General features: G+C 33.9%; 1 long non-coding RNA gene across 1 annotated transcript; it reads right to left on the bottom strand.

The window, feature by feature from the left end:
• Positions 1–14,097: 14,097 nt before the first annotated feature.
• On the bottom strand, positions 14,098–15,050 carry LOC123541728 (uncharacterized). The gene is made up of 3 exons (XR_008366645.1): positions 14,912–15,050; positions 14,439–14,505; positions 14,098–14,211 (listed from the first exon to the last, which is right to left on the bottom strand). It is a non-coding gene; the product is annotated as an uncharacterized LOC123541728 (long non-coding RNA).
• Positions 15,051–15,499: the final 449 nt, after the last annotated feature.

The raw sequence follows: 15,499 nt of genomic DNA, 5'->3' as shown, positions 1-15,499 counted from the left end.
AATAGCATCAACTATGATTATTTCTTGGACTTGCTTCCTGATCAACACCCCTTGTCTCCAAATTATAATAACACTTTGATACCAATTTGAATGATTTTCTTTAACTCATCGTAATGGAAGTAACAGGTGATTTTCAGATTCAGTATTTACAAATTCATATGAAACCTAGGGATCAGCCGACTGTACTTTAATTGAGACATGCATGTATGGCTCGACATATAAGACATCAATTGATAACAGGCATTATTTGAGTCATTCAGTGATGTCACTCTTGAAAGTGAGTCATCCGTGGATGGCTCGTTTACAGAACTGAGTCATCCGTGGATGTCAACCTTGTTAGTGAGACATCCGTGGATGACACGGCTACATAGTCATCCATGGATGGCTCGTTTACAGAAGTAAGTCATCCATGGATGTCTCAGTATGACGGAAAGTGAGTCATGCAGGCATGCCTCATCTCTGAAAGTGAGTCATACAGGCATGGCTCAACTCTGAAAGTGAGTCATGCAGGCATGACTCGTATTTGAAAGTGAGACATGCAGGCATGGCTCATATATGAATTTATTTATGGTAAAAAGAAACAAATACAACGGTATGTATATTTTCCTTTGTTTGACAAGCGTGGATAAAATATATACATGACGTAACAGAAAAAAAAAACATATTTGAAAACGCCCGTTTTCTTATTTAAAAACCATATTCTGACTTCAGATAATTCCCTGTTTTATGAATATGACCAGAACAGATAGCTAGAAATATGTAACTATACGGCTGAATAAACACACAAAGTGAAAGAAAATGATAACTTTGCCATTTCATAAACAAAAGGCCTGTCTGTGTTCTTACCTTGATAAAAGAAGACAATGTATACATTCTCTAATATATATCAATTATAAAATCTACATAACACTAACACTGGCATTCTCACTTTGATTAACATTCTAATGACAATTTGTTGTGAAAAAAGTTGATAAAGAATGAGCCGGCGGTTGGAAAGGATATAGATGTTAATAAAACAGTCTTCGTGCAGCGCTCTAATTTCTTAAATCATTTATTTAAATGTTTCTTGCCACGATATTTTGGTCCGAATGCGGCGTTACGTCACTCAATTAAAGTTACGTCACAGAAAGTTTTGGAGTTCAACACATGTTTGCGTCAATTAATGTATTTTTGTCGTTAATACTCTATATTAGCACGATAAATGAATGAACACGAAAACACTATTTATCAAGCATGCATTTTGACATTTCTCGTTTCATTACCAAATAATTGATAATTAACCGCCCTTGTTATCAACCCGCCATTTGTAAACTTGGAAGACTGTTAAGAAAATGAAACTACCAAACAGTAATTTAACAATTTATATCGAAGGGATAATCAAGGACAGTGATCGAATTTCGTAATTTCCAGGGTAGTAGATATTTATTCACTTTGAAAGGTTTGAAAATACAACTTTAATTCGTATTTAACATTTAACGTTTTTAACATTAATGACGGTTTAGAGATACCTAGTGTAATTCAGATGTCAATCATTATTTCGTAGAATATATGAATAATAAATGAATCACCCAGGCATGTTTGATTACAACAAGCTGTAGGATATTTTGGGTTTATATTTTTTCATTTTTACAGATTTTCTATTATACGATAGATAAATACATCTTATTAATAAAATAAATATAAAAATACGTCATTAAATAAGTACAAGTAAGACAAATTTATCTAAAGGTAACATACACATTAATGACCTAAAAGTCATTTTAGAAATAATCATTAATACTTCATAATCATTCAATACATATGTTTAGTATTTTAAGAGGTGAGTAGGTAGATATATATAAAGAATTAATATGTATCAAATCTGTATTTTCATAAAACAATGTTGCAGTATTTGAGTATAAATTATGTTTGAATGAAATAATTAATAATTAAGTGGGCGTCGAGTATGTCAGAATCTAAGCTAGCTTTTGTATTCTTGAAATGCTGCATTTTCGTTTTGTAAATTTTAAGATTGATGAATGAATGGATACTTATTAGTCATACTTTAATGACGCTTACACAAAAATGTTATATTTTGAAAGATGGTTCACAGTCTTCTTTTCTGCAACCTTCTACTTACTTTAGTAACAATGTACTAATGTTGTTGTATTTTTGTTTTGCAGAATGATGAAAAAATATCCAGGAACAAGGAAACATCTGTATGAATTTGTGAATGAGAAAGAGGAACCAGTATAATCGCTGATCATCCAGCTGAAATCATGCTATGGAATGAAGTGCAACTGCCACAAATACTTAAATGAGAAAATAGCTCTATATTGTATAAAATAAGGCCATGTTTCCCGTCCTCATTATATGAAAAGTTCATCATTCTGATTCTGATTCAGACTACACACTGGGTCAAGGAAAATTAAATCTAACTGAAAGAAATGTTTGATCAATATATGTCTTGTTGCCATGACCGCGAAGAATAATCTCAGCTGTTCTAACACTACAGAAATTAACTTTATAAACTTTTCAAAAATTACTGATTTGCGAATGTAGTCAGAAGTTTTCTACAAATGGTCATGGCAAAAAAACTCCAATATTACAATAACTATTTGTTACTGGCTAAATGGTACGTATATTATTTCAACAATTAATATTGTTTACCCTTTTTTATATTTGTGTAAAAAATGTTTTTAACACAAACTTAAAACAATAACTAATTTTTGTTAAAAAATATTGCTTGTTGCCATGTTAACATATTTTTAACATGAATTTCCTTGCTTATGTAAACAGCAAGTTTTTGTTTAAATATTCTGCTCAACTAAACTATGCTGTGCAAGTAAATATATCCATTTGTAATCATGTTATCAATAAAAGAATAAAATTTTGTTGTTGTTAAAATGCAGATCTATATCTAATAGATAAGAACAATCTTAATCATATTAATATAATTTGATAGACAAACATTTTCAAGAAAATTGACAAAAAAAAATGATATTTTTTTCGAAAAATAGTGCATTGCTGCCATGATAATGTTAATTTGACTTTGAATTATTGTAAATAGATCGATCTTGTTTATATATTATATTTGTTAAAAACTGTTATGTAAGCAAATAGATTTTCATATGTAATAACAGTATCAATAAAAGACTGTTACCACACGAATCTGTCTTATCATGGCAAAAGTTGTAACTGTGACATGTGTATCAGAAAAATATGTATTTTCCAAACAATTTTACATCAATTTACATGAAATGAGTTGTTTTATTTTTACTTTTAAATACAAAGTAGACAGCGTTTGATGTAAATATGTATTTTGGTGTTACAAATGAAATAAAACATAGTGGATATCAAAGTCCATGGACTATGTTAAGGATATATTTGGCTTATACAGTTTATTCCTTAAAATAAATATTTTATCGTTTTGTTATAATTACTTATATTTATAATAATCAGAATTTCATCAATGGCTTCAGTTTGATGAAATTATTCGCAAATGATAAACTTGACCCATTGAGTTTCGAGCATTGTTTTTTATCATTCTAATTACGAGTGGTTTTTCCTATACTCAATTATGTGACAGGAAAGGCCGTACCGGCGACAGCAACCATCAGAACAAATCAACACCCTTTACAATATTTACAAATTTATTTACATAAGATGATTATTTACAATGAATAGATATGAAAAGAAAAAAAAACTGATTATAAGAAAGAAAAAAAAAAGAAAGTTCAGTATCTCTAGATACAAAAGTTCTTAAATTCCATTCTAATCTGACGTGACACAGTTCTTTAATTCAATTGTGAACTTTAAGTAGCACAAACAAAATATATCTCAAAATCCAGTCCCTTTAAACCGTGAATACGTTGATTCCGTATTGGCTCCCTATGGTGGTAGGTGATTGCATCCCTGAGCTGACTTCAGAGGATAACAAAAATCATCATGTTTGCGGTTTACGGCACAACCATGGGACGAAAGCTCTGCGCTGGGAATATCACATCCAGGCGAGGTGAAGACAAGTAAACCCCGGGGTCAAAAATCCATATTTATGAGCTTAGGACGTGAACATCTGTAACTAAATAAATATGTGAATGTATAAAATAAAATGCTACGGATGTTTACTTGAAAGTTCTCATATAAAAACGGATTATACAAAACTAATAAACGATGTTAAGAATGTTCGATTTTTAATACTAAATATAAGCCATTGTGTTGTTTCGGTAGCGGTAATGTTTTGATTTCATTTACATTTAGATGAAACAGAAATGTGTTGTTTCACAATGAGACACATTTTTTTGTCATATGACCACAAATTCACTACACAATAATACGAAAACAATTCCGGAAACCGGGTAAATATAGACCGAAAAATGGAAATATATAAAGTATTACGATTCGTGTTATATTTTATACATGTTTCTTTATATTTGAGCGGAAAAAAATATATAATAAATTCACTTGATTACGTCATATGTAATTTGGTAATATAAACACTAGAAATGATAAAATGAGAAATTATAATTTTCATATTTAGATCATATTTTCGAAATAACTTATGAGTGATATTTGAATGATGTGAATTAAAGGAAGCTAACTTGATTTTAACGTTCCTAATTTTTACTTTAATATTTTCATCTGTATATCAAATCTTTACTAACGAAGATAATATGTAGCATCTAGTACCATACACGTTTTATCTGATAAACTTGTGTTAACCTTGTTACGAGGCGAGTTTAAATCATTTATCTGACAGATTGATCAAATAAACGAGCCATATCAAAGGAAGATCATAGTTAATATGTTTAATCAAAATAAAAATCAAGTTCGAAATTTAGTTACAATAAGTCTGCCGTAGCTATCAAAACTATTTCGTTAGATTTAAAATAATGATGAAAATGGCCATTTCGATTGAAGAGAAGACCAAAAGTCCTAGTGAAGATTAAAGAGTTTAAAATAGATGCAATTCCTTATCAAGATTTATCGTATTTTGATAACGAAAAAAAGCCAAATGGGTAATATAATCTTAAGAGTCATTGTGTTTATTTGTTACAAGCTCAATTTATTTGTTTCTAAGTTGAATAGTTACAATAATTACATGACTTTACGACTTCAACTGGAAAGTACCATTGTTATCGTACAAAGTTCAAAAAAAGGTGTAATGAAACAGTGCAAATGTTTATTTATACCTATAATTGTAATCAATATATTTAAACTACCTAAACATGTTGTAATGTAAACATGCATATGACAAATATTATTAATACATCAAATTAATATATAAACAAGAAGTCGCAAATAAAAACAGTGCGAAACGAAACACGTTTTTCGTATTTGTCTGGAACGTGATCGAAGTGCAATGGTGCTAACGACTATTATTGTCGATCATATAAAGATCGGTTTCAAATATATTATTCAATGAAGAGAAACTTGTGCACATGTGATTGTCTTGACAAAAAACACAAAAAAAACCCCACTTAATGTTGATTAATAATACAAGGCTTCCGTAAGATCAATTCAGAAAAAAAATCAGTGCAAAAATAGTGCAGACATAGATAATATGTGTGTGTTTCAGTGGAAGGTTGAAATATCTTTCAAGAGTGAAAACCAAGTGCAATATTTTCACGGTATTTATGAATGGAAGATATTTTGATTTACATGTAAAGCAATGAAAGCGTTATGTTTCGTCTAAATGTACCCATTTTATATTTTCTCCCCAGTGAATCATATATTTGATATTTTTTAATGTGAAAAAAAATAAATATATTTCACAATTATATTTCAAAAATTCACAGAAAAAGATAAAATAATGTTTGTAATTACAACGAAATTATAGAAAGATAGTCATTAAGATGAAAAATGCGGAAGGTAATTGAGTGTAGGAGAAACCACTCGTAATTAGAATGATAAAAAACAATGTTCGAAACCCGATGGGTCAAGTTTATCATTCGCGAATTGTCAGAATAATTTGTATATCTGATATATTGATAACGTAACACATAAGCACAGATAGTGATTGACTCCCTTTTCATGTTGTCGTTGTTATAATTATTGTTGAATTGCTGTAATTCATAGAATTTGGGTCATTTGTGGCTGATTTGGGTTCATTATGTGAATGACTGGGTCCCAGCTTCGCACATTATGTCATATACAAAAATTAAAGGGAACCAGATATTTGATAGAGCAGGTACTCGTTGTAAGACACAATGTATAAATTTGGACCAATCAGAAACAAGTTCTAAAAATAGCACGTCTGCTGGGGTATAAATAGGTAGATGAATGATAGAGAGCTCATTCGGTATCCAGCGGTTGAAGAAGACAAATCGAGGATTCAACTAATAATTTATCCCAGTACCTTGAGAAGGAGACTATTGCAGTCACCCTGTCAGGGCGGATAAATTATTAAAAAGAAGACTTTGAAAGTTCTTAGACTAAAGAAGAGTAGTAGAATTTCGATAAGGTTTCGAGCTATAGGGCCAGCGCATAGGAGTTTTACCTTAAAGGTAATTGAATGCTATAGACGATAGCATATATAGGCTGAGCCTCAGGAAGCTGAGACAGAGACCCAGAGTTTTGTAATCTACTGAGATAGTAGGAGAGTTCCAGCTTATAGACGGTTCAGCATTATTGGCGAAGTACAGCCAAGGCATCGGGGATAATACCTATATGGTAGCTGAATGCTACATATGATAGCATATAGGCGCTGAGCATTCAGGAGTCAGGGCAATTATATAGAGTTTGAGAGGACAGAGGCCGAGCATCTATGCGATAGGACTCGTATGTTGTTGATTCAAAGACATTGTCTGACGGGAACTTCAACAAAAAGACTAGTCAAGTATAGAGTCTCCAGCCTATAGGAGTTTGAGCTAATCATTTTTAATTAAAGATTGTTAGTTTGAAACATTTAGTGATTTGCCTGATCCCTGAAATTGTCTAGCTCATAATAAGAAATCATTTACGAATCATTGGTACACGAATCATTTAGGCAAGGTAGCCAGAGGAAAATTCTATATATGAGATATTTGGTCTCACCAGCTCTACGTTTTAAACAAAGGACATTCTACATCGTTTGTCAGCTAGTCTAAGACATAGTCACCTTAGCGATTGGACCCAAACCATTGTTCAAGATACTAAAGGCGTAGGCACTTCCCTGGGTCATATAACCAGTATCCTGACAATTTGGGGGCTCGTCCGGGATCTATATCCAAGGAGGTACAGAGACTAGTGGTTTTAACGTTCCGTTGGTGTACCAGAAGGCGCTGTGACTGAAGGTAGTCTGAATCACATATAGTTGAATTTTAGAGTTAGGTCCAGCCTAAAACTTAAAGATGAACTACGATAAATGGGTAGCGATGGGTGAACGCATTGGTTTGACAGGTTCAGAACTCATAGAATTTGTGGCCAGGAAAGAGAAGGAGTACACTGAACATGAGGAGCGGATGCTGAGACGAGATGTAGACAAGCGTAGGTTTGAGGCCCAGGAAGCTGAGAAGAAACGACTGTTCGAGCTTGAACAGGCTGAGAAGAAAAGGTTATTTGAGATAGAACGCTTGAAAGAAGAACAGGCTATAAAAGAGGAAGAACGTGTTTTGAAAGAGCAGGAGTTGGAAATGCTTAAAATAAAAGCTGAGGCCGGAGCTTTAGGAACTAATAAAAGTGCTGAGCACTTGAGCAGTAAAACATTGCGGCCAAGGCTACCGAAGTTTGAGGAAAGTAAAGATGATATGGATGCATACCTCGAACGATTTGAGCGGTTTGCGAAAAGCCAGGGATGGAAAGAAGAGACATGGGCTGTAAGCCTCAGCTCATTACTTATAGGAAAAGGCCTGGACGTCTACACAAGCATGCCTCCAGACCAAGCAAATGACTATCCTGCATTGAAGAAGGCAGTTCTGAAGCGTTATCAGTTAACAGAAGAAGGTTTTAGATTGAAGTTCAGGGAATGCAAGCCAGAGCGTGGTGAAACTGTTTTTCAGTTTATGGCAAGGCTGGACAGATATTACAGTCGATGGACAGAAATGGCAAAAGTTGACAATACGTTTGAAATGCTGAAAGACCTTATGATCAGAGAACAGTTCATCCAAACATGTTCCACAGACCTTGCTTTGTTCTTAAAGGAAAGAGTTGCGAAATCGAGAGCTGAGATCACGCAGTTAGCAGAACAGTACATTGAAGCGCATGGTGGTACTATAACCTCGAACAGGGTTTTGAAAAATAATTCCTCATCCAATAGGCCACCACAACGTCTAAGTATGACACCTTCATCTCAGCCCCAACAAAGAGAAAGGCCAGTTTTTAAAAAGCCTGTATGTTTTATATGCAACAAGGAAGGTCATATAGCTAGAGAATGCAGAGACCTATCCAAGAGAAAAATAAGTGGCGCTGCTTTAGCTAGTAGGGGATCCTATGAGGAAAGACAGAGAAATAGGCATGGAACGCAAGATTCTACACCTAAAGATTGGAGAAAGGAAGGCCAAGCGCAGAAAGATAGACAGTCGGATGACAGAAAAGTTGCAGCCTCAGTTATAGCAATATCATTAGATGGCGAACGGTTAAAAGACTGCATAGAAGATGGACGACTTATGTTAGCACATGGAAAATCGATTTCGGTCATAGCAAGCACCTGTACCATTGATTCAACAAACGGTGAAAGGAACTTGATATTGAAGAAAGGATATATAGGTGATAAAGAAGTTCAGGTGTTGAGAGATACAGGGTGTGAGCTGGCGGCTGTGAGGAAAGATTTTGTATCAGAGAATCAAATGTTGGATAAGAAGTATCTTATGGTTGCAATTGATGGGCGTACAAGGATAGTTCCTTCAGCAAGGATACAGGTTGATACACCATATTTTACAGGAGAAGTTGAAGCCATGGTGTTGACAACTTTGATCTGTGACTTAGTTATAGGAAATATAAATGGGGCTTCTGATAGACCCGACATTAACTGGAGTAGTAGGGACGGAGAACAGTCTCCATCAAAAGAAAACATTGTTGCAGCTGTGGTAACGAGAGCACAGGCTGAGAAAGAAAAACAGTCAATAAAACCTTTGAAGGTCACAGAATCTAAACAGGATGAACTTAATGTCGAACGTTTAAAAAAAAGCTCAGAAGGAGGACAATACCTTAGGAAAGCTGTGGACGTGTGCCTCTGATAAGAAGAAAATGAAGACAAAGAGTGGTTTTACATTTACGTACGAAATTAAGAAGGATGTATTGTATAGAACCTTCGAAGAAAAGAGAGGCAGTATTATCAAGGAGATAAAGCAAATTGTAGTTCCAACTCAGTTCAGAAAAAGGGTTATGTCTTTAGCTCGTGAATCAATAGTTGGAGGACACCTATCAATAAGAAAGACAGTTGATAGGATACAAACAAGTTTTTACTGGCCTGGGTTAACTAGTGATGTCACAAGGTTTTGTAGGTCGTGTGATATATGTCAGAAAATGATCCCAAAAAGAAAAGTTAGAAAGGTTCCATTGGGAGATATGCCAATAATGGAGACACCATTTCATCGGGTGGCTGTGGATTTAATAGGACCTATTGCTCCTATTTCAGAAAAAGGAAATCGGTATATTCTTACCGTGGTCGACTATGCCACAAGATATCCTGAGGCAGTTGCATTACCTAGGATTGAGACAGAACGGGTGGCTGAAGCTTTGCTAGATATATTTTCCAGAGTAGGATTTCCATCCGAAATCTTGAGTGACAGAGGAAGTCAGTTTACCTCACAGCTGATGGAAGAAGTTTGTAGGCTGATCAGCCTGAAACAATTGTTCACAACTCCGTATAACCCAAAGTGCAATGGTTTTTGTGAGCGTATGAATGGTATTTTAAAGAGTATGTTGAAAAAGATGTGTCAAGAAAAACCAAAAGACTGGGATAGATATTTGTCAGCTGTACTGTTTGCATATCGAGAGGTTCCACAGGCAAGTACAGGATTCTCACCATTTGAACTTCTCTATGGCAGGACAGTCAGAGGACCTATGCAAGTACTTAAAGAACTTTGGACTGAAGCTGAAACACCAGAAACGAGAAACACATATGAGTATGTATTAGACTTACGGAATAGGCTGGAGGAAACCTGTACGATAGCTAGAGAAAGTCTTCATTCAGCACAAGAAACGTACAAACACCATTACGACAAGAGTGCCAGAAACAGAAATTTAAAGGTCGGGGATAACGTGCTGTTACTTTTACCAACTAACCACAATAAGTTAATGCTTCAGTGGAAAGGACCTTATGAAGTAGTTGATGTGGTCAACAAAATGGATTTTAAAGTAAAAGTCGGTGACAAGATAGGGCTTTACCATATCAATTTACTCAAAAAGTACGAAGAAAGACAAGATATTTTTGCAGGAAGTGTCGCCGTGATCGAGGCCGATGTTACCACAGAGACTGGGGTAGTTGATGACGAAAATTTACTCGACCTTGTCAGAATAGGAGGGTCAGAAACATATGAAAATGTACAAATTAATCCTCATTTGTCTGAAAGCCAAATTGCTGAAATTAAGTCGCTTATAAAACAATATCAAGACATTTTCACAGAAAGTCCTGGAACGACGAATCTTGTAGAACATAAGGTCGATCTTACAACCACAGCACCTTTTAGAGTCAAACAATACCCCATACCATATGCGAAACGTAATGAGGTTAACCAAGAGGTTCAACACATGTTAAACGCTGGAATTATTGAACCTGCCACCTCTGCATACAACTCCCCTATCGTTATGGTGAAAAAGAAAGATAATACAAACAGATTTTGTATTGATTTTAGGCGGTTGAACTCTATAACTAAATTTGATACAGAGCCTATGGGAAATGATGAAGATATTCGGTCAAAACTTCATGGAGATAAATTCTTCACAAAACTAGACCTCAGCAAAGGTTACTGGCAGATTCCTGTCGAGAAGCAATCTAGGCACTTGACAGCCTTCACAACAACTGAGGGAAGTTTCCAGTTCCGAAAAATGCCATTTGGTATGATAAATTCTGGTGCTACATTTAATAAAATGATGCGAAAATTATTGACAGGATGCAGACATGCTGACAATTATGTGGACGATATTTTAGGTCACACCATAACGTGGGACGCACATGTCTCAATGTTACAAAATATTTTTAAGAGGGTTAGAGATGCAAAGCTTACACTAAAACCATCAAAGTGTCTCATAGGATATGATAATATTTCATTTACTGGGCATAAGGTCGGAAATGATCAGCTGGAGATGGAAGATGATAAATTAGAGCGTATAAAGAATGCAGAAGAACCTAAGACTAAGAGACAAGTGCGGAGTTTCCTTGGCCTAACTGGCTATTATAGAAAATTTATAGCATCAGACTCCGAAGTTGCAGCACCACTGACCGACTTAATCAAAAAAGGGAAACCTAATACTGTAGTATGGGAGGAACAACATGCCAAAGCTTTTCATACTTTGAAAACCTTGCTTACACAAGCACCTATTTTACGGTTACCAGACTTTTCACGACCTTTTATATTACAGTGTGATGCTTCAGATACTAGGGTTGGAGCAGCACTTCTTCAGAGGTATGAAGATGGACAATTTCCCATAGCATATGCCAGTAAGAAATTGCTCCAAAGAGAGAAGAACTATTCGGTAATTGAAAGAGAATGTTTGTCAATAGTTTTTGGTGTTAAGAAATTTCAGAAGTATTTGTACGGCTGTGAGTTCATCCTGCAGACTGATCATGCCCCATTGAGTTACATACAGAAATGTAAAGTAGAAAGTTCAAGAATTATGAGATGGGCATTGTTTTTGCAGTGTTACAGATTCAAAATTGAATCTATTAAAGGTACAGAAAATGTATGCGCTGATTATTTAAGTAGACAATAATTGATTACTTGAAACAGAATATGATGTGACTGATTTTAACACAAAAAAAATCAAGAAATAGTAAAAACAAAAAAAAAAAAACAGAAAAGACATTTGTTTACAAATTATTCTTCATGTTTGTGAAAAACTTAGAGTATTTTCTTGAGAAAGGGGCTATTGTCAGAATAATTTGTATATCTGATATAGTGATAACGTAACACATAAGCACAGATAGTGATTGACTCCCTTTTCATGTTGTCGTTGTTATAATTATTGTTGAATTGCTGTAATTAATAGAATTTGGGTTCATTATGTGAATGACTGGGTCCCAGCTTCGCACATTATGCCATATACAAAAATTAAAGGGAACCAGATATTTGATAGAGCAGGTACTCGTTGTAAGACACAATGTATAAATTTGGACCAATCAGAAACAAGTTCTAAAAATAGCACGTCTGCTGGGGTATAAATAGGTAGATGAATGATAGAGAGCTCATTCGGTATCCAGCGGTTGAAGAAGACACATCGAGGATTCAACTAATAATTTATCCCAGTACCTTGAGAAGGAGACTATTGCAGTCACCCTGTCAGGGCGGATAAATTATTAAAAAGAAGACTTTGAAAGTTCTTAGACTAAAGAAGAGTAGTAGAATTTCGATAAGGTTTCGAGCTATAGGGCCAGCGCATAGGAGTTTTACCTTAAAGGTAATTGAATGCTATAGACGATAGCATATATAGGCTGAGCATCGGGAAGCTGAGACAGAGACCCAGAGTTTGGTAATCTACTGAGATAGTAGGAGAGTTCCAGCTTATAGACGGTTCAGCATTATTGGCGAAGTACAGCCAAGGCATCGGGGATAATACCTATATGGTAGTTGAATGCTACATATGATAGCATATAGGCGCTGAGCATCCAGGAGTCAGGGCAATTATATAGAGTTTGAGAGGACAGAGGCCGAGCATCTATGCGATAGGACTCGTATGTTGTTGATTCAAAGACATTGTCTGACGGGAACTTCAACAAAAAGACTAGTCAAGTATAGAGTCTCCAGCCTATAGGAGTTTGAGCTAATCATTTTTAATTAAAGATTGTTAGTTTGAAACATTTAGTGATTTGCCTGATCCCTGAAATTGTCTAGCTCATAATAAGAAATCATTTACGAATCATTGGTACACGAATCATTTAGGCAAGGTAGCCAGAGGAAAATTCTATATATGAGATATTTGGTCTCACCAGCTCTACGTTTTAAACAAAGGACATTCTACATCGTTTGTCAGCTAGTCTAAGACATAGTCACCTTAGCGATTGGACCCAAACCATTGTTCAAGATACTAAAGGCGTAGGCACTTCCCTGGGTCATATAACCAGTATCCTGACACGAATAATTTCATCCAACTGAAGCCATTGATGAAATTCTGATTATTATAAATAAAAGTAATTATAACAAAACGATAAAATATTTATTTTAAAGACTAAACTGTATAAGCAAAATATATCCTTAACATAGTCCATGGACTTTGATATCCACTATGTTTTATTTCATTTGTAACACCAAAATACATATTTACATCAAACTCACTTTACTTTGTATTTAAAAGTAAAAATAAAACAACTCATTTCATGTAAATTGATGTAAAATTGTTTGGAAAATACATAATTTTCTAATACACATGTCACAGTTACAACTTTTGCCATGATAAGACAGATTCGTGTGGTAACAGTCTTTTATTGATTTCAGTTATTACATATGAAAATATATTTGCTTACATTACAGTTTTTAACAGATATAATATATAAACAAGATCGATGTATTTACAATAATTCAAAGTCAAATTAACATTATCATGGCAGCAATGCACTATTTTTTATAGAAAAAAAATATCACATTTTTTTGTCAATTTTCTTGAAAATGTTTGTCTATCAAATTATATTAATATGATTAAGATTGTTCTTATCTATTAGATATAGATCTGCATTTTAACAACAACAAAAGTTTATTCTTTTATTGATGACATGATCACAAATGGATATATTTACTTGCACAGCATAGTTTAATTAAGCAGAATATTTCAACAAAAACTTGCTGTTTACATAAGCAAAGAAATTCAAGCCATGCAATATTTTTAACAAAAAATTAGTTATTGTTTTAAGTTTGTGTTAAAAACATTTTTTACACAAATATAAAAAAGGGTAAACAATATTAATTGTTGAAATAATATACGTACCATTTAGCCAGTAGCAAATAGGTTTTGTAATATTGGAGTTTTTTGCCATGACCATTTCTAGAAAACTTCTGACTATACTATGGTATTTAAAGTGATGGTGGAGCATACCAACAACAGAATTAGCTCCCCTCCCAACTGTCACTTCCTCATCAAGGAGGTAAAATATTTGTGATCCTGTAATAGTTTATTTGAAACAAGAATGCAAATAAATGTATGAATGTAATTTGGAATAAAATTGATAACCCACAATATTGCTAGTATAATGTTCTTTCATTGTAAATAGATATTACTTTGGACTACGTGTAATATGTGTGAGAAATGACTATTGATGAGCAGTGATAAATAATACCATAAATTTCAAGAACAGAAAATAAAAATCTGCAAATAGAAACTGTACAAACCAGAGGCTTCTGAACACACATCAAAACACTGGCACTTCCGATGTGTCTTAAAAAACAGTGGGCCCACCTGGTGTGGTAAAAAGGGTTTTTGTTTACAGACTATAGATGACATAATTCTTAACAGTGCAAAACATGCAGAGTATGTTCAAAAATCAAGATAGAAATTTCTTAAAATGCAGGGACACTGACAAAGTTGTTCAGAATGTTAGTGAAATAACATAGCTGATTATGTATATGTTTTCTTTTATAATGAATTTAATATATGTATGTTGTGATTAGCCTGGGTAAATGCTGTCCATTTTTATTTACTTAAGAACAGTTGTAAACAAACTGCAGGGTGATCAACTAATGGAAGCCTAATTTGGAAAATACTGAACATGTTCAGTCAAATTCTAAATGTATTCAATAATGGTTTTTCAACTGATTTATAGAATACAAACTTGAATATACATGTAATCAATAATTCTACTTACCTGTTGTGCATAATGAGGGTAATGAACTTGATGGGCATAAGCAAAGCTGTAATGCAGTGTTGTCTCCAGGCTGCATGCATCTTGACCTGACAGGAAGAAAAGTATAATGCATTACTTTGAATTTCATACCCTTTTGTTTAGAAAAGAATAGACTATAATGTTATGTTATAGTTTTTTGTTTTTTTTCACAGAATTATTTACTATATCTTTTTGGCAAAAATATTCATGTATGTACACAAACTTTAGAGTACTTAAGTGACAAAACAGTACAGGGAATATGTAAGTTACTAAATTTAGATACAACATTAGCTTTTCTAAAAACAGCCAGGATTATTCTTATTAACTGTTAATCACATCATTTTTAAATTTATATTTTACCTCTACTTATATTTTCAACTTGTAAATTTGAAAAGGCAAGTTTTGCATCTTCACACTGTTGCCTATAGCAGTCACGGCATTGTTTGACCTTTGAAATATGGTCGTTATACTGACTTAAGAGTTCCGCCTTTTCTTCCTCAGATAAATTTCCACCTTTGGACATTTTATGAACATATCTCTGACATTTGTAGCACAGGTCTGTTGCTGGTT

This window comes from Mercenaria mercenaria, chromosome 13 (assembly GCF_021730395.1).
Source record: "Mercenaria mercenaria strain notata chromosome 13, MADL_Memer_1, whole genome shotgun sequence".
NCBI classification, from domain to species: Eukaryota; Metazoa; Mollusca; class Bivalvia; order Venerida; family Veneridae; genus Mercenaria; species Mercenaria mercenaria.
This window is presented reverse-complemented; position numbering and strand designations above follow the sequence as displayed.